We start from the raw sequence: 27,708 nt of genomic DNA, 5'->3' as shown, positions 1-27,708 counted from the left end.
TCTTTGGAGTGTCTTCACTACATGCTGTCATCATCCTCCAGCAATCGAGCGACTATTAGGGCCTCCACTGCATCTCCATGACAGGAGCATTCTCACAGAGGGTATTAGCGCTGCCATATGCTTTCACAACTGCAATGTGAGGATCTATGGGGAAAACTCACTGCATGTCATCATCATTCTCCACAAATCTGACAGCTAAAAGGGCCTCCTGAGTGAGCCTTCCTTGCCTACCCAGTGCGAGAGCCTCATCCCCATTTCGTCACCACCGAGTACCCCCTCACCGTCATCTCCGCCTGTGTCCTCCTCATCGGACGAGACCTCCAGCTCCCCCATCTCCTCCTCAGTCAGCTGATTGAAGTGCCAGGTTGAAAAGGGCACAGTAGATGATGACGATGTGTACCCTCTGTGGATTGTATTGCAGGGCTCCACCAGACGGGTCCAGGCACTGGAACCACATCTTCAGCATCCCGATGGTCTGCTCCACCAAGTTGCGAGCTGCAGCATGAGCCTCATTATTGCATCGACACCGCCGTACAGGTGTCATCAGCCAAGGCCTCTGTGGGTAGCCCTTGTCCCCGAGGAGTCATCCCTGCAGCATCTGTGGGTCCTGGAAGATTGCAGGGATCTGCGAGCGACTCAGGATGTAGGCGTTGTGCACACTCTCTGGAAACTGTGCACATGCCTGCAGGATGCGTTTCTGGTGGTCGCATACCAGCTGCACATTCAGTGAGCGGAAGCCCTTGCGATGATGAAATCCCCCGAGTGTAGCAATGTAGCATCACATAAGTTCAGTCAATCGTACCCTGCACCTGTGGGAACCCTGAGATCAGGGCAAATCTAATGGCCCTTACATCCTGGCTGTCCCGGTCCCAGGCGAAATGCACAAAGTTGTGTGCCATGGAGAAGGTGGCATCCGCGGTCTCATGGATGCATTAGTAGGTGGCAGATTGACCACCTGTGGAGCCCTGAAAGGAGCCACTGGCATAGAAATTGAGCACTTTGACAGCAACTGAAAGTGGATGCCCTCCATGTCCCCTTGGCGCCAAGTCCTGTAGTAAATGGCAGATGTGAGCCAACAGGTCCCTAGACATGTGCAGCAATCGGCGAACTTGGGTTCTCAGTCATCTGCAGGAAAGGCAGGCAGCATCTATAGACCCTGGGTGTCGCTAGGTGTCAACCAGCCACGCCTCGCTGTTGCTCCTGGGCAGGGTGTGCAGGAGCCCCTGCTGCCCCTTTTTCATGAGGTGCTGCTCCTGCCTTTGTACAGCCAGGAGCCTCAGTTGCTCTCTCTCCATCTTCTACGGCCTCTGTTGGTCATAAGGCATAGAGCTAGGTCACCAGGATCCATGATCTTGATGTGGTTCTCCTGCGGCATGAAAGAGAGAGAGACATGGTTATCACGGCTGTACTTAGCATCTTTCCTGGCCCTGTGTGACTGCCCCTTAATGCTTCTGAAAGAGTGCTAGTCATCCCTCAGATGATCAGAGATGAGTGCGCTGCATGGTTGCCCTGTCAACCTGTGACATGGAGGACACTGGTCCAAACCAGGATGCTGAGATTGCAAGGGGCTGTGATCGCCTCCAGCAGTGACTGCTCCATGGCCAGCATTGGCAAGGAGATTGTACAACGTGTGCAGTCCAACTGCTCCACGGCCCAATAAAGCGGTGGCGGACTTGAAGTCTGTGCTGGGCGTTGAGGGTTGGGTAAGGTATGGAGTGCTTGGTGGCTCTTTGGTGCCTCCATGTTGCTTGCATGGGTGGGCAGGATAGATCCTGGCCCCAATCATCCCACCACCGAAGCTGGGCAGCATTTGCCCCCGGACACTCCATCCCCTCAGCAGTCGCCTGCGGTGCCAGGCGTCAGTTGTCCCCCCACACCCTCCCGGCGCCCCTGAGGCCTGTAAACAACAGGCAAACTGTGGAGAACACTTCTGCTCAATCATCTCATTTCCCGAAAGTGAAGGCCACCAAGTGCACATCGCCTGCGTGCTGTTGTGAAACACATCGGCGTGCTTTCCTACCGACGTGGACGGATGATCCAGCTGGGTTCCAAGAGCCTGGCAGGATGGCCCTTTAATTATATGCTGATGTATTACAATGAGCTCCCCGCCGGCCGATGGCGGGAAACGTGGCCCACCGTCAGCAGGCTGAGCGGACGATCGCAACCTGCCTTCATTCCATCATGAAGCAGGTCACGCCATATTTTCCATGCACACCACCTATCATGCCCACTACCAGCAGCTCGGAATATACAACCTATAGAGCCATAGAGTTATACAACACAGAAACAGGCCCTTTGGTCCATCAATTCTGTGCCGGCCATCAAACACCTATCTATTCTAATCCCATTTTTCAGCCCTTGGCCCACAGCCCTGTATGCTATGGCATTTCAAGTGCTCATTTAAATACTTCTTAAACATTGTGAGGACTCCTGCTCTAGCCACACCACCCTCCCCCCCCACCCCCCCCCCCTCCCCCGCCTCCCAACAGCCACAAGCAGTGTGTTCCAGATTCCATCCACCCTCTGGGGTGAAAAACGTTTTCCTCAAATCCCCTCTAAACCTAAACCTCCTGCCCCTTACCTTAAATCTATGCTCCCTGGTTATTGACATCTCTGCTAAGGGGCAAAGTTTCTTCCTATCTACCCTATTTATGCCCCTTATAATTTTGTATAACTCTATCAGACCACCCCCCCACCCCACCTCAGCCTTCCCTGCTCTAAGAAAAACTAGTGTTTTATACAGCTCCAACATAACCTCCCTGCTATTATATTCTATGCCTCGGCTAATAAAGGCAAGTATCCCATATGTCTTCTTAACCATCTTATCTACCTGCGCTGCTGCCTTCAGGGATCTATGGATGTGTACGCCAAGGTCCCTCTGATCCTCTATGCTTCCTAGGGTCCTACCATTCATTGTGTATTCCCTTGCCGTGTTAGTCCTCCCAAAATGCATCACTTCACACTTCTCAGGATTAAATTTTATTTGCCATTGCTCTGCCCATCTTACCAGTCCATCCATATCATCCTGTAATCTAAGGCTTTCATCCTCACTATTTACAACACCACCAATTTTCGTGTCACCTGTGAACTTACTGATCATACCTCCTATATTCACATCTAAATCATTAATGTACACTACAAACAGCAAGGGTCCCAGCACTGATCCCTGCGGTACACCACTCATCACAGGCATCCAATCGCAAAAACAACCTTCAACCTGTGGAATTGGATTTTCTCTGTCAAACATAATACTTTTAAAAGATCATCTTCTTCATTTACTCTAATGGCAGAGGTCCAAATTTCTGATTTCTTGCCATCTCAGTAGACCTTTTCTGTGCCCTCCATCTGTCCTAATGTAGGATGCCCAAAACAGAACATAACGTGAAGGCTTGGATTTTGCAGTGAGTGATAAAGGAACAACTTTTGCTGTTTACATCTTGCACAGTTGCTAAGAGTTTTTTTGCAGGCTTGTCAAAAGAGATTTTCTGTCATTGGGCATCTGATCAAATGCAGCCCCTTCTGCAAGGAACCTGTGGCATCAGTGAGCAGGTCAAGTAGCAGGGAGGTTCTTCAACCAATCCGATTGAAGAACTCTCATGGAGCCATGCAGGGCCAGACTCTCCCCCCTATGGTAGAAATCAGGAGGCAATTCAATCTCAGGTTGCTAACCCACCTCCTGCCCTGAGGCGGGAACAGAGATGGGCGGATGCAAGGGTGGACACGTTGAGAGGCACGCTTCTGTCCCATTGCAAATCCAGCCCTGTATGTTTGTTGCTCAACAATGCTAGGTACCAAAAGGCAAAATTGTATAGTCATTGACTTATAGTACAGCATAATAAAATAGAGATTGACATATCCTAGGAAGAAGAGAGAGAGCATATGTCAATCAGCCACAATTAAATATGCAAAAAGTGAAGCAAGAAAGTGACATGCGCTTTCTGATTCAAAGAATGGGATATCCATTTTTTATTTGAAGTGAAAATATATAGCTGAAGGCTACATAGACTAGAGTCACTGAAACTATTGAAACTATCTATTTCTTTGAGAAATAAAATACAGGGAGAATAAATTTAAAACAGCTCAGTTATCAAAGGCTAAGTGCAATATAGGCAGAATTAAAATTTGTATCTGTTAAATTCTGACAGACTGCTTTTTCAGAACTGGTACAGGGAAAGTCTTAACTCTGCTTAACACCTTGAGAATTTAAGAGATGCTTTTTATGAGTACCGTAAATAAAGAGAGTCAAAAGTTGAGGCTATTATGCAATGGCCAGGAGTTTCCATGAAAAACGCAAAAGTCTGGTACCAGGCATAAAAAACAGCGTTCAACCCTCCGGCCACAGTGGTGGGTTTTCACGCTGTATCGTGCGCTTCAAACACCATTAAATATTCATGCATCGGGATCGCGCCATATCACTGGTGGGTGACATCCAATTCCCCTGGCCTCAGAAGCCTCAGCGCTGCTTAACTCCGGGTGCCATTTTTAAACGATACCTCTCACAGCATTCGCACTCTCTGCAGCTTGGGACAGCTCCACAGAAGAAAGGCAGAAAGCATGCTGTGCCCAAATTCAGCGATGCCTCACTGGTGCACCTGTCGGATGCAGTCCTGCCCTGGCCCCAGAAGTCCCACTAAGGTGATCAATCCAGCTAGGGAGTCAGTCGCATTGGTGGTCAGTGCAAATGCCCCGCATCACACATTCACAAAGTAAAAGCAATATACTGCGGGTGCTGGAAATTTGAAAAAAACACAGAAAATGGTATAAAAACTCAGCAGGTCTGGCAGCATCTGTGGAGAGAGAAACAGAGTTAACATTTCGAGTCCATATGACTCTCCTTCAGAGCTTCACATTCACAGGGACCTCACTCACTGTCATCTCAAGGAGCATCGCTCACTCTCACACACCCTCAAATCTCCATCTGACCGCATCTCTTCTGGAGCTTGCGTCCTAATTTATCATCTGCCCTTGCATGTATCCTGCTCAGGCTCTCCCCATCTGTCTTCATGCAGGACAAGCTAGCATACAATAAGAAGGAGAGGTTCCATACCAGGGCTGGAGTCCCTGAGATCAAGGTTCTCGCGGACTTCGAGCACAGAGCCATAGAGCTGGCTGCAGAGAGCATAGACCGTACCTGCGCTGACAGTGAGGTCAGCGGCGCACACCCAAGTGAGCATTCTGCACTAAAACATCAGACAGCCATAGTGTGAGTGATTTCTCCTGTTTCAGAGTCACCTGCCAGGCACTAATTGTCTCTCCTTTCTTTTGTAGACTCCTCTGGGAAGCTGCCGAGGGCATCCATGAGTCAGGCCCTCAACTCCAGCCCTGCTGACACCTTGGTTGAGGATCCTGAGGACTACACTTTAGAAGACCCATCACAGCACTCACCCACACCCTCCACCAGTGCAGAGACACACATCTTGGAGGACCTACTTCTCTAATAGCCTCGTGGGTCACAATCAGCTAAGCACAGTGCATCATCTAGTCCACAGCAGGCGGAGGCAGGAACATCCATGGTCACCAGCACTGAGGACTGCTGAAGGCCAGGAGTTTTCTGAGTCCGAGTCAGAAGATAAGCCTCCGGACTTGGTCCTCAATCAGTTGCTGGAACTGCAAAGATAAGCACGGGAAAATCAGCTGCACTCCTCAGATTGCAAGGCACGTCGGGGGAGTCCGTCCACCTTCAGTCTGAGGTGATAGCGCCAGCATGCCAATGCACCGAGGTCAACACTGGCAGGTTGGCGGCCACCGTGGAGACCTTGGTCCAGTACATTGGCCCTGCACTGCTGCAGGAGACACACTCCAACACTGTAGCCATTGGTGGCATCCATCACTGTCAATGTGTGAGGGCTGCAGGGCAGCTTGATCTCACTCCAGCTGCCCCTTCTCCTCAACCAGTCAGCCAGAGGCCCTCAGGTACCCATAGGGAGGAGGGCCAGCAGCTCAACACCCTAGGGCCACCCACCCAGATGACCCCTGCAGTGTCCGTCTGATCCAAGTCCCCTCTTCCTATGACCTCATCAGCTCCAGTTCCACAGGCCTTGGAGAGTGCATCTTCCCCGCAGCAGAACCACAAAAGCAGGCCGAGGCTCTCCAGGTGTCAGCCCTCCAGAGGATGTCCACCAAGATCATCATAGACAGGGCTTGGCAGGCAGCAGGCAGCTTCCACCTCCACTGTGCATGTTGGGGGAGTACCAAGACATAGTGGCAGGATTAGGAAAGTGTAAAATATGTAATTGCAAAACATTGGCACATGTTTTAACCACTTGTATATAATGTTCACAAATGTAAATACACTTGCTATCACTTCATGTCTCCTCTTGTCTATGCCTCTTTCTTTTGATGAGCTGTGTTACTGTCAATCGCATGTGATACATTGGCTCCTGCACCCGCTTATGGCAATTGTCTCTAAGCTGGGCCTCTCTCCTGTGCAGTACATTACCATCTGAACACAGTGAGTATCGTGTTTCAACATCACTCTCCATACTAGTAATGCCTGCACATGTAGAGTGTGGTTGTTGAATGAACCTTGTTCGCATGTATCACAGCGTCCCATTGTATGTATTCTTGGCACTGAACGATTGAGGCAGGGGTGTGCCCCTATCTCATCATTCTTGAAAGGTGAAGGTGCATTGTTTAAGGGGCGATGTGATCAGGCATGCAGATGGCCCATGTACCATCCAATTACAGCTTTCCACTGTCCCTTGGAAGACTTAAGATCATATGAGCCTATAATCAGAGCTTATGTGCGCTACCCTCAAACAGGTGTCCAATGTTCCCTGTGTCAATCTGCTTAGCTCTGCAATAAGTGGGAGCAACTTGCCACCTCAAAGTGATGGAGCAATGGCACATTTCTGTGCAGATGCTGAGAAGTCCAACCTTAAGCGTCTCTCACCCTGTGGCTATTGCGGGGAGAAGATTCTCATCACTAAGTTGGTAGACAGCAGCGTACGTCCCATCGCCTAGACACTACAGATGTTACTTCCAAATGGTGATCTCTAGAGGCCAAAACAGCCTTTATGCATGCTTTGGAATCACACATCGTCCTTTGTGGGTAACCCTTTTCCCAAAGGAGCCAATCCTGCATCCTGTGTGGTCCATGGAATGTTTCAGGGATCTGAGGCCTACTCAGGATGGATGGGTTATGGACACTTCCTGGGTATCTGCCACAAATCTGCACACTACAGTTGTTATGGTCGCACACCGGCTGCATTTTGAATGAGTGGTAGCCTTTCCAGTTAACATACTGGACTGCTTGTTGCCAGGGAGCTTTTATAGCTACATGAGCACAGTCAATGGCACCCTGCACCTGTGGGAAATTGGAAATCTCAGCAAAGCCCAGTGCTCTTTCATCCTGGCTTGCCTGATCTCTGTCAACATTGACAAAATGGTGGGCCTTTGCAAAAATGTCATCTGTAACCTCCTGGATGCATTTGTGGTTGGACGCTTGAGAGATGCCGCAGAGGGCCCCACTGGAGTCCTGGAATGAGCCGCTGCTGGTGCAGTTGAGTGCAGTAATTAATTTCACAGCCACTGGAAATGGATGCCCTCCCAGCCCCTGTGGCACCAAATCCTGCAGCATGTGGCAAATGTGAGTCACCAGATCCCTTGACATGTGGAGGCATCTGCGACACTGGATCTCACTCATCTACAGATAGCACATGCAACGTCTATACACCCTGGGTTTAAGAGGCACCTACAAATGACAGCGCTCTGAGAATCATCCTCTGTGTCCAGAAGAACAGCAGTACAATGAGAGGGATGCAAGAGCCAGCATTTGTCTCCAAAGGTCCACTTTCGGTCAATAAATTTTCTGCGGCTGTAGCCTTAAGGCCTATTCAGGCATGCCGGACAGTACTGGTCTCTGAAATAATACCTAGTGCAGAGTACGCATGAACATTCACCACAACGCACTCACCCCCTACCCACCAACCAACATAACCAACTGCCAACAGCTTCAGCCAGGCAACTGAATATTCTACTTTTAGCTCAAGAACTGACCTTATCTCTACCTGCACTCCAAGACTGTGCTCTCTGGACTGACCATGAGGATGATTGTTCAGTGTCTACATGAGATTAGTTTTGGCGGTCTGGAGGCTTCTCCTCTGTGAGTGGTGAACTGCCACATTTCCAAAGAGGCTCCTCAAGCTTCTCCAGTCACCCAATAGTTCTACAATTCCGTAATACTCCTCTGGTGAATTTCAAGGGTGTGCACGAGGGGTTAAAACTAGGGGAACAATCATTGCCACTTTGAGGGATCAGTGATGCATGAATGGACATAATTGCTTCACTTCCCTGACTCCCTACATGTCAATTGAACAGCTGCTCACCTGTTTCAGCTGTGGCTCTATCCTTATTTTGGAAGTTGCATTTCAGTTAGTTGGCCCTATAGTTCCCCCCGCCTACCCAAGTTATGTGTTTCAATGCAATCTTCCCTGCTTGTTGGCCCCAATGGGCCTCTTGCCCTGCAGCCCCTTCCCTTCCCTCAGTCATGTCTGGCCCCTTCCACGATGGAGCCCTTGCCCTGTAACTCAGTAAAAGTCACCCCCACTACAACCTTGTTGTGGTCACTGTGGAGACTTGCCTGAGAGACCCCCCACCCTGAGATCGACATGGTGCAGCCTGCAAAGCATGGTACTGAGCCCCATGAATGCTGCATGATTCAACTTAAGCAAACTAACCTTGGAGCCTGAGCAAAGAGCAGGCCACCAGCTGCATGTCATTTAAATCCTGTTGCAAAACACGTCATTCTACCTGCACACTGAAGTGGCTCTTAATCAAGCCAGGGATGATTCTGGTGAAGAGGCATCATAATTAGATGCAGATTTATGCTAATTACATTCATGATGTTCAGCGGCGGGAAACACAGCCCGTCATCGATGGCTGAAGCACGCAATCACTTCCTTATTTTACGTCGTCAGAAATCCCATTTTGGGCCTTCTCATGAGATTTAGCTCTCACACCCGCCCTGATACCCAGTCCAATGGGGAGCAGTAAACCCTAGCCAATGAGTCAAGACCCATTGCAATTTAGCCATGAATAGGGCGTACAGCTGAATTCCAGGGTAGAAATCAAGGCTGATAAACTCTTTCAGCACTATGGATGGTGGAAGTAAGTAGAGGGTGTTTATATGAAGAGTGATCAGAGCTTCTCTAAAATAATGAACTAAAACCAAAAAAAAACTAGATTTTGTTCTCAGTATTGGGGCATAAATGTGAAATATATGGTTATCTAATAGCACTTCATTGGAAAAAAGTACAGCTTTTAAGACCTAGTCATCGTTATTATATGACATTTTTCAAAAATTGAATGCTGTATATTCTAAAGCTGCATTTTGCAAAATTAACATATATGGAAGCAGATAGCTTGACTGTTTGCAGTAAATAGACATTTTTTTTTTCATTCTTCCTACTTCCATTACACAGTTCTTGCCTCCATGCAACTGGTCTGATACCAGACAGCTGCTGAACTCTGGCTAACTCGCTGAAGATTAAACAAAACTCATCAGAGATGGGCACCTAATGAACCCATAATGATGTAGATTAGATCCTTAATAATAGTGGGCCTGTCCAATTGCGGGCTGAAAAAGCTGGCCCACAGACTGCAAAGCAGGAGGTAAAAATGAAGATATATAAATTACATTCAAATCATTGTGTAGAAAACAAAACAAAGATTGGAACAAAGGGAGAGACATAAAATGGAAAAGCTATTTTAAAAGTATTATAGTTCTTTTTTAACTCTGCAACTTTATTTTCTTTTAGGGAATGAGACTCCACGCTTAAAAATTAACTTTAAGGCCAGAGAGGTCATTCAGAAGTAATTAGCATTTACAACGCCATTAAAATGGCAGTTGTTCAAGAAGGTGATTCACCACCAACTTCGCAAGGGTAATTAGGGATTGGCAACAAATACTGGCCTTGCCAGCGATGCCCAAAGCCCATGAAAGAATAAAATAACTGTTGCTCATGGTTGCACCAGTCTTAACATTTTAACCTGTTTTTACAACATCAACAGCAACTTATTTTTATATAGAACTTTTAACATAATAAACCCTCCACCATACTTTACAGGAAAGTTATAAAGATTGGAGATTGGAAGATTGGCTGAAATTAAGGACACATCTTTGTGGCAAGTAGAAGTCCTGCAAGCTGGGGATTTGCTTTGAGACAAAAACAGAATTACCTGGAAAAACTCAGCAGGTCTGGCAGCATCGGCGGAGAAGAAAAGAGTTGACGTTTCGAGTCCTCATGACCCTTCGACAGAACTTGAGATCTGCTCTGCAAAAGTGGAAAATCTAGGCCGATATTTCTGCCAAACAGCATACACTAGTAGCTTAAACATGTCCACCCTCACACTAAAGGAAATACTTTCATCAGCTTTATAGTTCAGGTAAACACAATGACACCGAGTACATAGGGCGGCATTAGGGCAAATGACCATCAGCTTTGTCGAAGAGGTAGGTTTTATGGAGTGTTTTAAAGGAGGTTTAAAGAGGCAGTATCAGAGCTTAGGGACTAGGGTGAGTGGTTAATTCCCCTAAATTCATGTCATAACAGTGAACTCTGTGCAGATTCCATCAGTGAAGACTGCAACAACGTACCAAGGAAAGATTAGGGTATCACTCACAGTAGCCTCTGGATTTCTGTATTTAACTGTGCATGTGAAGTTGCTGTTAGATTTACACAGCAATAACGAATGCTGATGGCATCACTATTATTTGTACAGCAAAATTCAGGCCCTGTATATATTCTAGATTCAGCCCAATAAATGATTGGTATAAACTTTAATTCTTTGCTTCAATAATCTTTAACAATATTTATAGTAGATATGCTCCAATTTTTTTTCTGATTTACAATGTACTAAAAGCAATTATTTTTGTCTGTAGAAACATTCAGGTTCAATGATCTAAACGGGAAAATTGCTCTCTTGACTATGAGCCAGCTGCATTGTGTTTACCTGAACTATAAAGCTGATGAAAGTATTTCCTTTAGTGGTGAGGGTGAACACGTTTAAGCTACTAGTGTATGCCGTTTAGCAGAAATATTGGCCTAGATTTTCCACTTTTGCAGAGCAGATCTCAAAGCAAATCCCCAGCTTGCGGGACTTCTACTTGCCACAAAGATGTGTCCTTAACTTCAGCCAATCTTCCAATCTCCAATCTTCCAATCCAATATTTAACATTGCAACCTCTGCCTAGGAATCCATTTGGACTGGAGATGGAATTTTGCTGTGCAACTAAGCTGCAGAAGAAATATTTTAACCCCCTCTCCACTACCAGAGCAATATGTTATCCCAAGGATCAATAAGCATCCCTGACATCCAATGGTGTTGTGACACAAGTGTTATGACTGATGCAGTTGGTAAAGTGGAGCTATATAAAAATCCCAGAGGGAAACTTTAAACAACTGTCATAACCTATAATTTTAAGTGTTATGTTTGAGATGCGGCTCTAAATTCAGGGATCAGACCACCAGTTCTCGAGGTTTTAAATTAAACTAAGTGCAACATTTTATTAATTTACACAGGTTAAAATATAGACACACATGGCTACAAAATACTACTATCACAACTTTTAACAAATTCCCAAACTAATCTCCATTAAGGCAACAACAACCCATAGACTTTAAGCAGACACCAGGCTAAGCATTTTCACCTTACAAATTCAAAATGAGGTTCTTTTCACTTTGGTTCCTATGGAGAGAGTTAGAAGCTTACAGCTGCCTTTTGATCTCACATTGCCTCTGCTCTGCACACAAAAACGGTTGTCTTGTTATATCTACCATTTGAATGTTAATTCTCATTGTATCAACAACCTCTGAACTAAACCTCTCTAACAATAAAACTCCTTTCATAGTACCAATCTTATTAGTAATATAAACATATTGCTTGGTAGCTGCAAGAAAGGCATCAGTTTTCACACCGCATCTTGAATGCTCTATTCAAAAAATGCAAATGCATGCTATCTCTCTTACATATCAAAACTATCAGATATCAAAGCACCCAGACTAGCTGGCTTTAACCCAATTAAGACACACCCACAGACTAAACCTCCATTTTAAAAGAAAAATCTTTTCCAATAATATTATATACATTAACATGACATCCCCCTCCTTATCGGAAAGTGAACTGGCATAATTCTAAAAGACGGCTTCATTTTAATAACCCATCTCACACCATCCCCTATACTCATTACACTATTACATTACCCGATGCATGCATTAACATAACACATACACACAAGACCTTGGTATCAACAGAAATCACTCCAGTTCAGTGTCCAGGTTTTTTTTTAAATGTTCCATTTTCCTTTAAGCTGCAAACTCTTGATAACACATCTGCGAACAGACTTTCTCTTCCAGCAATATGTATAATACGTGGATTAAATGGTTTTAATAATAGACTCCATCTGAAAAACCTTGCACTTTTGTCTTGAAATTTGCCCAAAAACTTCAAAGAATTATGGTCTGTATAAATGATTGTTTCTGATGAATTGTTTGCAACATAAATTTCAAAATGCTGCAATGCTAACACCAAACTCAAAGTCTCTTTCTCGATCATTGAATATCTTCTCTGTTGTACATTCAGCTTCCGTGAAAAATACCCTATTGGTTTTTCAATTTCAGTGTCATCTTCTTGTAACAGTACAGCCCCAATGCCTATATCACTTGTATCAATGGCCAATTTGAATTGCTTGGCATAATAGGGTACTGCCAACACTAGTGTCATAGTTAATACAGCTTTCAAACTATCGAATAACTTCAGACACTCCAGTGTCCATTGAAACTTCTTGTTCTTTTTCAATAGTTCAGTCAGTGGAGCAACCACTTGGCTCAAATTTGGTACAAATTTCCAGTAAAACCCACTAATGCCCAGAAATCTCAAAACTTCTCATCTTATTGTAGGCACTGGGAAATCCATGATAGCCTTGACTTTCGCATCTCTTGGAGCCACCTTATCACGTCCAATGGTATGGCCTAGATACGTAACTTGCGCTTTTGTAAATTCACTTTTAGTTCAGTTCATCATCAAATTAGCTTCTTGTAGTCGAGTAAATAATTCTTCCAGATGCTGTAAATGCTGCTCCCACCGTCTTACCAAAAACAATTAGATCATCAATATAAACGGCACAGTTGGTTAGACCTGCAATTACTTTGTCAGTCTTTGAAATGTCGCAGGTGCATTCTTCATAGCAAATGCCTTGACTTTAAACTGATAAAGTCCACTTGGTGTTACGAAAGCTGATATCTCCTTTTCTCCCTCTGACAACGGTACCTGACAATATCCTTTTAGCAAGTCAATCTTTGTGATAAATTTCAATTGTCCCGCTTTCTAAATGCAATCCTCCAACCATGGTATGGGATATGAATCAGTATTTGTCACCACATTCACCTTTCGATAGTCCACACACAGTCTTTGTGTTCGGTACCAGTACAATAGGTGAACTCCAGTTACTGCAACTAGACTCAATGATATTTTGAAGCAGGGAATCAGTTTCTTATTGTACTTGTGATAACTTCGCTGGATTTAATCTACAAGGCTTTGCCTTATTGAAGGTGATATTTCTATATATACATCATGTAAAACTAAGTGTGTCTTTCCCAACTTATTTCCACAAATAGGTTTGTGTGACTACAATAGCTTTTCCAAATCACTTTGACAATTGCTTAGAAGGTAACTCAATACTTCATTTAAATTTTCAAGCACCCCCTCATTATCCAATTTGATTAGAGGAAGATCAATTTCAGAGTCCTGCACTTCTACCTCTTCCTTATCATCCACCATCACTAACACCTCTTTTTGTTCCTTTTCCCTGTCAAAGTACTTTTTGAGCATATGACACACCCTCTGCTTCTTTCTTCTATCTGGGGTATTTATTAAATAATTTACTTCACTCAATTTCTTTCAATCCTGTAAGGCCCACTAAATCTTGCATTTAAGGAATCCCCTAGCACTGGTAGTAACAAAACTAGTACTTTCTCTCCAGAAACAAAACTGTGAATTTTAGCCTTCTTATCTGCTTTTACTTTCATCACTTGCTGTGATATCTTCAAATGTTCCCTAGCCAGCTCACATGCACTGTTCAATCTTTCCCTGAAATTTGCTACGTAATCCAGGAGAGTAGTTTCTGAACCCACCAATTTCCCCTGAATCAATTTCAGCAGTCCCCTTACCTCATGACCACAAACTAGTTCAAAGGAACTAAAAGCAGTCACTGCATTAGGAGCGTCTCTAATAACAAATAACAAAAATGGAATTCCTGTTTCCCAATCCTGTGCATAATCATGACAGTATGCCCTTATGTTTTTAAAGTTTGATACCATCTTTCCCAAGCTCCTTGTGACTCCGGATGATAAGTTGTTGACTTAAACTATTTTATCCCCAAACTGTTCATTACTTCCTTAAACAGCTGTGACATGAAATTTGACCCCTGATCTGATTGTATTTCTTTAGGTAAACCATATCTTATAAAAATTTAGTTAACTCCTCCACAATCTTCTTAGTTGTGATATTTCTTAAAGGCATCGTTTCAGGAAACCTTGTAGACACATCCAATATTGTCAATAAATACTGATTTCCACTTTTAGTCTTAGGAAGGGGTCCTACACTTTCAATCTCGACCGTGGTAAAAGGTTCTTCAAACGTTGGTATTGGGATTAAAGCCTCCGGCTTAATCACTGCTTGCAGTTTTCGTGTTACTTGACATATATGACAGGTTCTACAGAACTTGACTACATCCTTATGCAATCCTGGCCCAAAAAAACCTCTGTATCTTTCTTTTCCTGTGTTTTCCTGATTTCTAAATGTCCCCTAATGAAATTACATGAGCAATCCTTAGAATCTCATTTCTATACACTAATGAGGTAACAATCGGATGCACCTCCCTCCAGCTTTCATTTGCTGAGACATAATCCAACAGCCACTTTCTCATTAAAATATTCCCTCAAATATGATAACATACTGGAATGCATTTTGCTTCAGTTTCTGAATAAGCTTTCTGATATAACTGTTTTAATTGCAAATCATTTTTCTGTAACTCCACTAACATCTTTGAGTTAAACACGTCAACTGAACTGTCCCGCATTCTTGCCACCTGAACAATGTTATCAAATACAGTGCCAGCTAATTGGATTTCAACTCCTTTTTCTTACCTTTATCTTATTTTATCTGCTAATCTTATTTATTTTGTTCTTCCCTATTGGCCTTTGACCTTGTTATGACACAATCAAGAAACAATCCAGGATGTTCCTTCTGTAACACTTCTGTTGAAAATACTTCTACAGGCTGCTCAACTATCATAGCCATCACCCACATTTGCAATCCAGCTTTTTCATTACCCAGAATAAATTGAACCCCTGCAATGGGCAATTTTTCCACCACTCCATATATAACTTCACCAGTCTTCAATCTGCTCTTTAAATTTACTTTCCACAATGGAATAGATTTAGCATCTCCATGAACCCCACTTATTATTACCTTCTCCTGCAATACTCCCTCTGAACAACAAATGTCACTATTCCACAACATTAAGGACTGACGAGCCCCTGTGTCTCTTAAAATGTTAACATCTTTACCTACTCCACCCTGTACACATGGGCCAGAATCTTCTCGTTGGCGTGTGGTGGCAGGGCCCACAGGCCGACGCTTGAAATGACATGCCGTGACGTCAGGTGAGCATCCCAACATCACCGCATGCCATAGTGATATTTTTGGGGGCGGGCACGCAATGATCTTTGATGCACACCTGCCATTAATTAACAGGCCACTTAAGGCCCTTGAGGCAGCAATTAACACCGATTGTTCAGGGCCCGTGCAATCTTCAGGTCATCGTACAGGCGCAATGGGCAGGCAGGTAGGCCACATTTGTATAAACCTCATCCACGGGCGGGATAAGAGGGGAAATTGGGGTCGCGAGTGTTATTTATCAGACATTTAATGTTTAAAGTTACTGCTAGTTTATGTTTGACCAGGGATACTTCAAAACTCTTCACAGCTGCTCGGACAGGAGTAACAGCCTTCAGGTCAGGGCTCTGAGTCAACATCATTTCTGGGGCCTTGCTGGTTCCAGGAAGCCTTCCCTTAGCCTGGGAATGGGAGTAGTGCTCTCCACTGGATGCACCTCCTCTGAGGACGAAGGGAGGGCCAGAAGGGGGAGGAGGCCAGGAGTACACATTCAGCCTCCAGGGGAGCCACCTTTGGGAGGAGAGGCGCAGGCACAAAGGGCGCAGGGCCAACAGGAATTCCAAGGTGGAAGGGGCCGCAGAAGATGCCACTATCATGCTGCCAGGGTTTACAGGCGGCAAAGCAGCTACCTCAATATGTGAGGTGCAGTGCCGAAAGAGGCTCCATCTCTCAAGGGAAATAGTCACTTCTATTTATCAGATGATAGGCCCTGAGGTCTGTGCCAACTGTGTGGGTGGACAGCCCATGCCAGTGGCAATGAAGGTCACAGCTGCGCTCATCTTCTATGCCTCCGGCTCTTTCCAGGGGTCGGTGGGTGATCTTTGCGGTGTCTTCCAGTCAGCTGTCCACACTTGTGTCAAGCAAGTGACAGATGCTCTGTTCAGGCGTGCATTGACTTTCATCCACTACCGCCGGGACCAGGCAAGCCAGGCACAGGAGCCAGAGGCTTCGCGGCAATTGCTGGCTTCCCCCGTGTCCAGGGTGCAATCGACTGTACACATGTGGCCATCGATGCGCCAGCGGGTGAGCCCGGTGCCTTTGTCAACAGGAAGGGCTCCCACTCCTTGAGCGTGCAGATAGTGTGTGATCACAGGATGCTGATTCTACAAGTTTGTGAAAGGTACACAGGCTGCTCCCATGATGCCTACATCCTCATACACTCCCAGGTGCCAGGGCTCTTCAGTGCTCCTGCCCAGCTTGATGGATGGCTGCTGGTTGACAAGGGCTATCACCTCAAAAGGCTCCTCCACCATCCAAGAACAGAAGCTGAGCAGCAGTACAACAGAAGCCTCACCTCCACAAGGGCTGTGGTACCATTCAGGGAGTGCACTGCAATACCCACCAGACCGTGTGCCACTGATAGTGGTTGCATGCTGTGCTCTCTATAATCTGGCGTTGGAAAGTGGGGGACACAGTGGAGGAAGAAGATGTTGATGCAGATGCTCTGGCTGCACATGATGAGTCCGGCAGTGAATCCGAGGATGAGCACACACAGGAGAACGCTGAGGGGGTAGACACTGACCCGGGCATACTCCAGGGAGGCAGGGACACCCGGGAGTCTTTAATCCAACAAACCTTCAGCTAGCCCACCACATATGGATCTCCAACACAAGCCAGGGCTGCAGGCTCCATACTCGATACCTGAGAGCAACATCTACCTGGTTAGGAACATTAACTATGTGCCTTGTCACTGAAGCTCAATGACAAATGAGTCACTCATAACATCATGGGTTCCCGTCCACCTGCAGAAGTAAGGAGTCACCCTGAGCCATGCTCACATATCAAAATTTAATGAATTAACAAAATGAAGCAGAAAACAAAATGAATGCAAAAGGTATTACATATCACACCAACTTGTCATCAATTAATAGCGGGGCAAAATAAAACCACCAGTGAGAAGCCCATGGTGTGCCGAAGTTGCCTTAAGTTTACATTTCCGGACGCTACTTCTAAGTGCTCTCCCCTCGCTGGCACTGGCATCTGAGACAGCCTGCTCACCGTGCTGTCCTGTTGGCCTCGATGACCTTGGCAGACGTCCTCTGGCCCATGAAGCCTTTGATGGCCCCGCCTGAGAGGGAGCGGCCAGTTCCACAGCTGGCATCTCCCCAGTCCCCGCAGCCTCATCGGATCTCACAGTCACTGGCAGAGGGACGGAGGAGCTGCTACCCTCATCAGAGGCCCTGAGAGGAACCCATAGAGATGACAGGCAGCTCCCGCACCAACGTGAAGTTGCTTCAGACCTCCCTGCTCACCATCCATGGATGGGCACCGAGCTGGGATACTTGGTACCCAATCCATCTCCCACACTGGAGCTGAGCAACTGAGGTCAATGCCGCTCCGAGGGCTTGCAGGTCTGAGCGCAACCCCAAGAAGCCCCTGACTGTTCTCCTGGAGGGGCCGCTCCACAAGAGTCGCCACTCTCTCCATGGAGGAAGCATGGTGCTCAGCCATGAGGCTCATTGCATCGGTGATGCTCCGCATGGATGCCTCCAGCATGGGCACCATGCCACACATTGCCTCATGTATCTCCGCCACATTCTCCCGCATAGCCTGCTGCACTTCCAGCATCTGCTGCCTCATGGACAACTCCAGAGGCACATCATCAGCCACCGACCGAGCATGTGTCTGGTCCCCTGCAGTCCTCCGACTACCGGTGCCCTGGGCACTCTCTGTCTCCACCCACACCTCAAGTGAGTGTGAAGTGTCCTCACCGCTGTGCCCCAGGACACTAGCCGACGATCTAATTCCCACCGAGGTGCTAGTATCTGTCTGGCAGAGATGGTGTGGTGCTGGTGATTCCATTTGTTCAGGGCCCTCAAGTGTGAGAGATGGCCGCTCTGTGTCCTCCTCCTGGCCCTGCTCCGGTGATGCTGAAAAGAAGAACAAGGACAACTGATTATTTACAGTGGAGACAATGTCAATGTGCACACCTGTCCCCCAGATCAATATGTGCTCATCCTTCCATAATCAATGGTCAACCCAAGTTGAAAGCTTCAATCACTGAACATTCAGCAGTGCCATGGCTGCTGGGACACAGAGGGTGACCTGAGTGTACGGCAATCTTACCTCCCCGTGGCACCCCAGCCTCACCTCCACCGGTGGACCTGAGCGAATGGCGCCTCTCCAGCTCCATTGCCTCCTGCTCGTATCTGGTGATTATGGCCAACTGGGCCTGGCCTCCGCCAGTCCGCATCCGCTCAGCAGCGTTGTGTGCGGTCTTCTCCTGAAGAGGAGAGAGGAGCATTGATTAGTCCAGCCTGTACCTGAATTCCCATCGTATCCCTGCCAACCCAGCCAGAGTGGGACATTGCAGGACTCCAGTGCTCCATCACCCCACAGCTGCCGCACACTCACATCAAGAAGCCAGAGTTGACCCCCCCTTGCCCACGTGCTGCTGCCATCACATTTGCCACCACATGGTCTAACCTTGTAAAGCAAGGAGGCACAAGCACGTGGAACACCAAGGGCAGCAGATGGATCAGTACCCCGCCACCGGAAACTCCCCACCCAGCATGTCAGCAGCCTGACTTTGACATGTTTCACAGTTCCAGCACTGCGCCTAGGGACAGATCCTTGAGGTTGCCCCCAAAACTGTACTCTGGGTGTCAGTCTAACGCATGCTGCAGGCACAGAACCCATCTCAGCACTACCCTCTCAGACTGAACTAGGCATGGGCAATATCTGCTGACCCACCCAGCGAGGGAAACATGCTGTGAAGGATTCAATGCTGTAACTGCAGTCACATTTGGGGTGGGTGGCGTGCTGGGGGGAAAACCTACCTGCTGTGTTAAGTTACCTTTGTCAACGTGATACTCACCATTCCCAGGCGCAAGAGGTCATTGAAGCGCTTGCAGCACTGGACCCGCGTGCGTCACACCACACCGTGGGAGCTGACTATGTCTGCCACCTCCTCCCATGTTTGGTCAGCTGGGGGGGCCTCCTCCTCTCATCCCTAGGAACGAGGATCTCCCACCGTGCTGCCATTTCCTCCAGGAGGGCAGCTAGGCACTCGTCAGGAAACCAAGGGGCACACTGCCCTGCTGCCCTACCCTCCTACCTAGCCTGCTCTGCAGCGGCGCTCTGGAGAGCCCTACTGTTGGCCATGATGAACAGCCTTTGCAAGGCTGCCTGCGCGCTATTTGAACAGGCCACTGGGTCGCCATTGGACCCAGGGGTTATTGCATTCCACCCCTGCCTGCCCATTCCTGCTATCCTCGGGACCCGTGTTTCATGCTTGGTGGGCCTTAATTGGCCCACCTACTTAAAATGGCAGCACAGAGCCAATCGTGGGTGTCGTTCGGATCCACACTCACCGGCAGCCGCTCTTGAACGGCCAGCCTAACGGAGATAAAATTCTCCCCATGGAAAGTCTTTCCCTTCACAGACAAAATCTTTAGCCATTTCTGCAACCTGCTCCTCAGAATTGTCTTGAGTAAACTTAATCTCACTTCTTTATCTTTCACTGATTCTCCCTATTTCATCTGTATACAAACCATTGATTTCTCCTGTGCCTGAACCTCAGAACCCAGGGTATTTTTACTTCCAGGTCTTTTCTGTACCCCAATAATCCTTACAGATTTTCCTGCAATCTCCAACAAACTGACTTCGTGTGCTCCACCTCATTACAATAAAAACACCTCAATATTCAAATGTCACTTCTACCTTCAGCACCTTTCTTTTTGTTCTGAGAAAAAACCTCCTGGGAACTTCCAGCTACTCCTTCTCTTCTCTGACTACCTGCCTTCCTTTCACCTTCCCTTTTTATCCTTTTCCAATTTGAAAGGGTGATGAGAAAAAGTTTAGCTCTATGAACTAACTCAAAATCGTCAGCTATCTCTGCTGCTTGTCTGACAGAATCAACCCTCTGTTTCTCCACATGAGTTCTCACTATCGAAGTGATTGAATCTTTAAATGCATCCAAACAAATTACTTCCCTAAGAGCTGCATAGGTTCTTTCTATTTTTAATGCCCATATCCACCGCTCAAAATTACTTTGTTTTACTTTTTCAAGCTCAATAAACATTTGCCTAGGCTGTTTTCTCATATTCCTAAATTTCTGCCTGTATGCTTCAGGAATCAAATCAAAAAAGCTTTTTTCACCACATCATAATTCACCGACATTTTTTCTGAAAGCAAAGCATATACTTCATGTGTCCTACCTAACAATTTAGACTGTAATAACAACGTCCAGTTTTCCTGTAGCTATTTCATCTATTTAGCTATCTTCTCAAATGAAATAAAGAATGCTTCAATATTTTTTTCCTCAAACTTTGGAAGAGCTTGTACAAATTTAAACAAAGCCCGACTGGGTTCTCTAGAGATAAATCCTTCCTCACCTACTGACATCCCTTTTCTAACTGCCAACATTTTCAGTTGGAATTCTCTCTCTCTCTCTCTAGCTTTCCTCCCTCTCCAACTTCACAATTTCTAATTCCCTTTTAAAAGCCATTTCTCTGTCCTTTGCTTCTAACTCAAGCTTTTCCATTTTCAACTGAAGTCTCACTACCTCCAGCTGTGACTCCCTAGTGTCAGGTTTCACTTCCAACTGTGGATGCTGTGCTATACTTGTAACTATATCTGGTTTCCTAGACCCTGCAGGTAACACCAATTTTAACTTATCTGCCAACTCTGTTATTCTCTCCAGCCCAACCAGAGTTCTCTCTTCTTCTCCCAGACAAGTCTTAGCAATTGCAAAAGCCATCTTGCAGTCTCACCACTTCTAGGGTAGGATATTGAGTTCGGCGAGCGGGGTAGCAGGGTCCACTCGCTGACGTGTAAAATGACGCAGGATGATGTCGGGCGGAGCTCCCGACATCACCCCGTGTCATTTCAGTTTTCAGGTCGGCGGGGGCACAGCCGAATCAGCTGTGCGCCCGCCGACCTGTCAACAGCCAATTGAGGCCATTTAAAAACTAACTGAAGTACTTAAAGGACCTACCCGTCCAACCTTAAGGTTAGTGGGAGCTCTGGCGGACTTAAGAAAAAGCATGAAACCTCATCCACAGGCGGGATGATGTTTCATGTAGGTTTTTAAATATTTAATAAAAGTTTAATTAAAAGTGATGGACATGTCCCAACTCATGTGACAGTGTCACATGAGGGAACATGTCAGGGAAATTTTATTTTTCTATATTTCACATTTTTGAATTTGGCGCCGACCTCCCTGAGGGAGCGCTTAGCCTCAGGGAGACAAGTTGGCTGCGCACTGCCGAACTGTCAAAGGCCTATTAAGGCCATTTAGAAAGGCAATTAAGCAATTACCTGAGCTGCCTGGTCAACCTTAAGGTTGGAGGGTAGGTGAAGAGCCCAGTGGCCTTTGCATTTTTCATGGAGCCTCATCCATGGGCGAGATGAAGTTCATGTATGATTTTAAATTTTCACACAAATTTTTACTAAAATTAATGCACATGTTCCACCTCATTTGGCAGTTGCACATGAGGGGACATGTCATTACAATTATTTCTCCACCTTTTAAAACTTAAAACTTACCTCCCTAAGGTGCCTTAGGGAGATTTCAGTGCTCTTTCGTGTGCAAGCGCGAAACAGCGCACTCCCGACTCAGGGAACCCCTCCTCCGCCCTCACAGGGAGCGCACAGTGCTTCCAGATGAGCATCACACTGGACAGGCCTTAATTGGCCTGCCCAAGTAAATTGACGGTGCGGACCTGATCGTGGGCGCCGATCGGGTCCGCGCCCGCCCACACCCGCACCCCCAGACTGGAAGAAAATCCTACCCCTGAATTCAAATTGCCTCTCGTACTTGTAGCTTTAAGATTCACCAATTCCTAACCAATCAAAGAATTAGAAGTATAATTTATTCCTGGATGAGCCCCCAATTTTTATGACCAATGCAGTTGGTAAAACGGAGACATTTAAAAATCCCAGAGGGAAACTTTAAACAACTGTCATAACCTATAACTTTAAGTGTTATATTTGAGATGCGACTCTAAATTCAGGAATCGGACCACCAGTTCTCGAGATTTTACATTAAACTAAATGAAACATTTTAATAATTTACACAGGTTAAAATATGGCTACAAATTACTACTATCATAACTTGTAACTAATTCCCAAACTCAGCTCCATTAGGGCAGGATTTTTCCATTGGCTTGCGGGGGCTGGCTCAACACGCTGATGCGTAAAATGGCATCACATGCCATTGCGATATTTCGTTCAGTGTGCGTGTGCCGGTTGCGAGCCCATAAGATGTTAAGGGCCTATTAAGGGCAGTAAGAAAGCAATTATTGTCATTAGTAATGCTACCCATCCAACTTTAAGGTTGGCAGGCAGGCAAAAAGCTCAATCGGCCTTTGCGTTTTTCAGGAAACCTCATCCACAAGCAGGATGAGGTTTCTTGAAGCTTTTATTAAATAAATAAATAAATAAATTTCGGGAATATAAAATCATGTCCCATCTCATGTGACACAGTCACAAGATGGGACATGTTTAAATATATTTTTAAATCATTTATTCAATTATTTTAATATCCACAGAGGCACAGAGCTGCCTCAGGGAAACGTTGTTCTCTTTCGCGCGCTCCCCCCACGTACACAGGTAGTGCTGCGCCATCGGCCACGTATTACACTGGGCCGGCCTTAATTGGCCCACCTGTGTAAAATGGCGCCACAGGGCCAATCATGGGCGATGATCAGCTCTGCGCCCACCCCCGCCTGCTCCTGTCCAGCCCATCCGCCACAGGAAAAATCCTGGCCATAGACTTAACCGGACACCAGGCAAAGCATTTTCACTTTACGAATTCAAAACGAGGTTCCTTTCACTTTGGTTCCTAAGGAGGGAGTTGGAGGCTTGCCGCTGCCTTTTGATCTCACATTACCTCTGCTGTGCACATAAAAATGGTTGTCTTGTTATATCTAACACTGCTAATTGAATGTTAATTCTCATTGTATCAACAACCTCTGAACTAAACCTCTCCAACAATAAAACCCTGTTCATAGCAATAATTTTATTAGTAATATAAACATATTGCTTGGTAACTGCTAGAATGGCATCAGTTTTCATCCCATTTCTTGAATGCTCTATTCAAAAATTGCAAACCCATGCTATCTCCCTTACACATCAAAACTAGTACACATCAAAGCACCCAACTGGCTGGCTTTAATCCAATTAAGACACACCTATACACTAAACCTCTATTTTAAAAGAAAAATCTTTTCCAATAATATTATATACATTAATGACACAAGGTGACAGGAAATATGTCAGATGCTGCATTTCATTCATTACAATGCTTCTGCTGATAAATGGCAGGGGGAGGGATTGGAAATGTATTGTATGATGTCTGGTCCTTCTTGCAGGAAATGAGAACAATAAGAAATGCATGTGGATACAGTGAAGTGCGCTTCCAGTTCATTTCCAATCCTTGTTCTCACCCATTCAGGTTCCATCAAAGATGGGAGGCAGGAAACACAACCATGGTTTCCAGCTGTATTCAGATGTGAAGATCAATATGGGAGAAATGCTGAAAGAGAAAACAACTGTTGTAAATGTCTGCTAAGCAATGGCGACCGTCACCATACTATATAACATTTTTTTAAAATGCCTTTGCATACAAAGGTTTGACAAGAAAAAATGTTCCAGTTCTGCCCGTTAGATTTTAGTTCTGATTGCAATTCCCAAACTCTCTATAGAGTGGCTTGACTTAGATATTCCAAGTGTAACATCACTTCCTAAAGCATTGTATACAAGGTCAGAGACATCTCAACTGTGTTGCTTAAAAGAATGGTTACATACCAAGAAACTGAAAAAAGACAGCATCCTTGTACATTGGCTTCTTGTGGGGGAATTCCGTTTTTTGTGCATGAATAATATGTTGTTTAATATTTTAATTGTGTTCCTTTGCTTTTATATAGCTTTTTGCTTTTAAATAAGACTGCAGGAGTATAAAAGAAAGAAAAGTGTTTTTATAGCACCTTTAACTATCTTGGGACGTCCGAAAGCGCTTCACAGCCAATGAACTACTTTTTGAAGTGTGGTTACTTTTGTAAGGAATGGAAGTACAGCAGACAATTTGTATTCAGTAAGGTTCAATAAATAGCAACACAACAAATAGCCAATTCAATTGTTTTCAGTGGTGTTGGTTAAGGGGTAATGGTTGGCCAGACATCAGGAGAACTTAGAATAGTGCCATCGGATCATATATGCCCACCTGATAGAGCTGATGGGATTATGGTTTAATCTCTTACCCAGTCCTAGGCACAGAATCAAAGAATTGTTACAGCACAGAGGGAGGCCATTCAGCCCATCATGTCTGTGCCATCTCTCCAAATTTGCAATGCACTTAGTGCCATTCCCCTGCCTTCTTCCTGTAACCCTGCACATTGTTCCTTTTCAGATAATAATCGAATTCCCTTTTGAATGCCTCAATTGAACTTGTCTCCACTACACTCTCAGGCAGTAAATTCCAGGACTTAACCACTCACTATGCGAAAATATTTCCCCTCAAGTCTCCATTGCTTCTTTTGCCAATTACTTTAAATCTGTGCCCTCTTGTTCGCAACACCTCCAACATTACAGCATTCCTTCTGTCAGCCTAGATTATGTGACAATTTACCATGATCGTTGTTATATATAGGCTATGCTGATCCTAATATAGCAAAGAATTAAGGCATTGGTTTCGGTTGATACTCTCTGTTTACAGAAACTATTGCCAAGTCATTTCCATGATTAAAAAGTGTTGGAGAAAAAAGAACAAACTCAAACAAACTGTTTTCAGCACAGTTGAAATAATCATAATCATCCAATAATCTAAAATTATTAATTAAATCAGAAAATGTTTCTCCCCATGGGCTTATCAAATATACTGTGAACATTTTAATACAAGTTACAATTAATATAAATGCCTCAAACCAACTTCAAGGGAATTGGCCTCTTCATTTAGTTATGCTGATGCTGGCTGTCCTCTGTGGCGAAAATCAAATTAAAAACCACAATATATAGTAATTTATGGCTACCACAACATAACAGTGCCTATATTAAATTGTTGACATAACAGGAAAATATGCTATTTTCCCAGAGCAGCATCAACACTGAACGTGGATGTAAAACTTGATTTTAAATGTTTTAACCAAAAGTGCAACAGATGATAATGCAAATATGGACTTTCAAAATTTTAGCTAAAATGTACACAAAGCAATATTTTGCAGCATTCTGTCTCCTGCAAACACTTTAGAAACAAAGAGCTGTAGAAAAGTAAAAATCAAAAGTATTTAGCCAAGAAAAGTATATATTAATAACTGCAGCTATGAGACCAAGTTTATCGGAAAAAAATCTGTTATGCTTTGAGAAAGATCTATAAGGCTCCTTACTGAACATTTCACTTTTAGCTAAAATATTCTGGTGGCTTGGATTGAAATGGTCGTTTTTGTAAGAAACTTGCGGCCTCAAATGTTTGGCCTTTCTTGTTCATTCTGCATAAGTATACAGTATCACATATCATCAGTGATGCAGTTTAAGTGTTTGACAGTTTCTGTGTTTCTTTATGTCTTGTTTGAAAGAGGTATGATCTTTTTGAATTGTGTTTCAGAACTTTATTTTCTTATTTTCTTTGGATAGAGAGGCAGAAGAGTCTGATGTCACTGACAGATCTCAAGCACATAAAGAAATGTTAGCCAAACATTTTTCATGAAGTCAGGGCCTCTTGAAAATTTCAGATAAAGAAAAGGTGTCCAACATGAAGTACCCAAAACCTGTAATTTCTTAACCTAGACATCTATTCTTAACAGAAGTTTATTAGTGAAACCCCATAACAATGAACATTCAAGCTGATAACTCTCAAATATAAATGGCTTCCATTTTTAACTGTCCAGAAGTAAAAAGACAAAAGGTAAAAAAACATATAAGCCATAACTGACTGCAGTGTGCTAACCTGTTATAGGATACATATCGACATAATAGCCTAGTGAATTCCAAAAGCAGTTCCCTGCATGAAACAGTTTAATGTGTTTCAAAGATATGATTGAATGTTATATAAATCAAAGTCTTTTTTTTCTCTCTATCTTTCTATAATGTAATAAAATCTTAAACCTGTTATTTATTTCTATGTTTTGGAGCCTTTTTTGCTCCCCTTATTTTTTTCTGTATTTTTAAAATTTATTCTCGGGGTAAACCATGGCTCCCTATGATCAAGAGAATATTCTCACTAGCCCTGATATTGAGGTCAATTTCTGATAACATGCGGAAGATGGCAATCTGAAAGCCTTTCTATTCGTTAGTTAAGCTGTTGGATCTATTGTATGTGTCCACAGGACCTATCCTCTGATTTTGAAAATCAGATTAGCATCTCAACATCACAATTTGCTTTAGGGTTTTCACTATCAAGCCAATTTCGTGACGAAATGATGAATGAGTGAATATATAACAAAAAACAGATTTATTGCACATAACCCTCAAATGAAAAACGATGAATGGTCACAGTCTATATGAAAAGTTATTCCTTTGTAGTTAACACAAAAGCAAAATAATGCAGATGCTGGAAATTTGAAATTAAAACAGAAAATGCTGGAAATACTCAGCCGGTCAGACAGCATCTGTGGGAAGAGAAACAGTTAGGGCAGAATCTTCTGGTCAGCATGCAGGGGCAGGCCCTGCACGCCAATGCATAACATCACGCGCAGTGCAGTCGGCTGTGTGTCCCAATGTCACCACGCGTCATTCCAATCTTTAGTTCGGCAGGCGTGCACCGGAATTGGCTGAGCGCCCGCCAAACTGTCAAAGGCCTGTTAAGGCCATTGAGAAACTAATTGAAGTGAGTGTCAGGGCTGCCTGTCCAACCTTAAGGTTGGCGGGCAGGTGAAGAGCCCAGGCAGCCTTCGCGTTTCTCATGGAACTTCATTCACTGGCGGGATGAGGTTTGATGAAGTGTTTATTAATTAAATAAAATTTTTCTTGAAAATTCATAAACATGTCCCAACTCATGTGACACTTACACATGAGGAGATATGTCTGAATAATTCTATTTTTTTTGTTGCAACCTTTATAACAGAACTTAATCTCCCTGAAACAGCTCTGTGC

Source organism: Carcharodon carcharias, chromosome 7, assembly GCF_017639515.1.
Source record: "Carcharodon carcharias isolate sCarCar2 chromosome 7, sCarCar2.pri, whole genome shotgun sequence".
In the NCBI taxonomy this organism is placed as follows: domain Eukaryota; kingdom Metazoa; phylum Chordata; class Chondrichthyes; order Lamniformes; family Lamnidae; genus Carcharodon; species Carcharodon carcharias.
The sequence above is the reverse complement of the archived record's forward strand: the minus strand, read 5'-3'. Positions refer to the sequence as shown.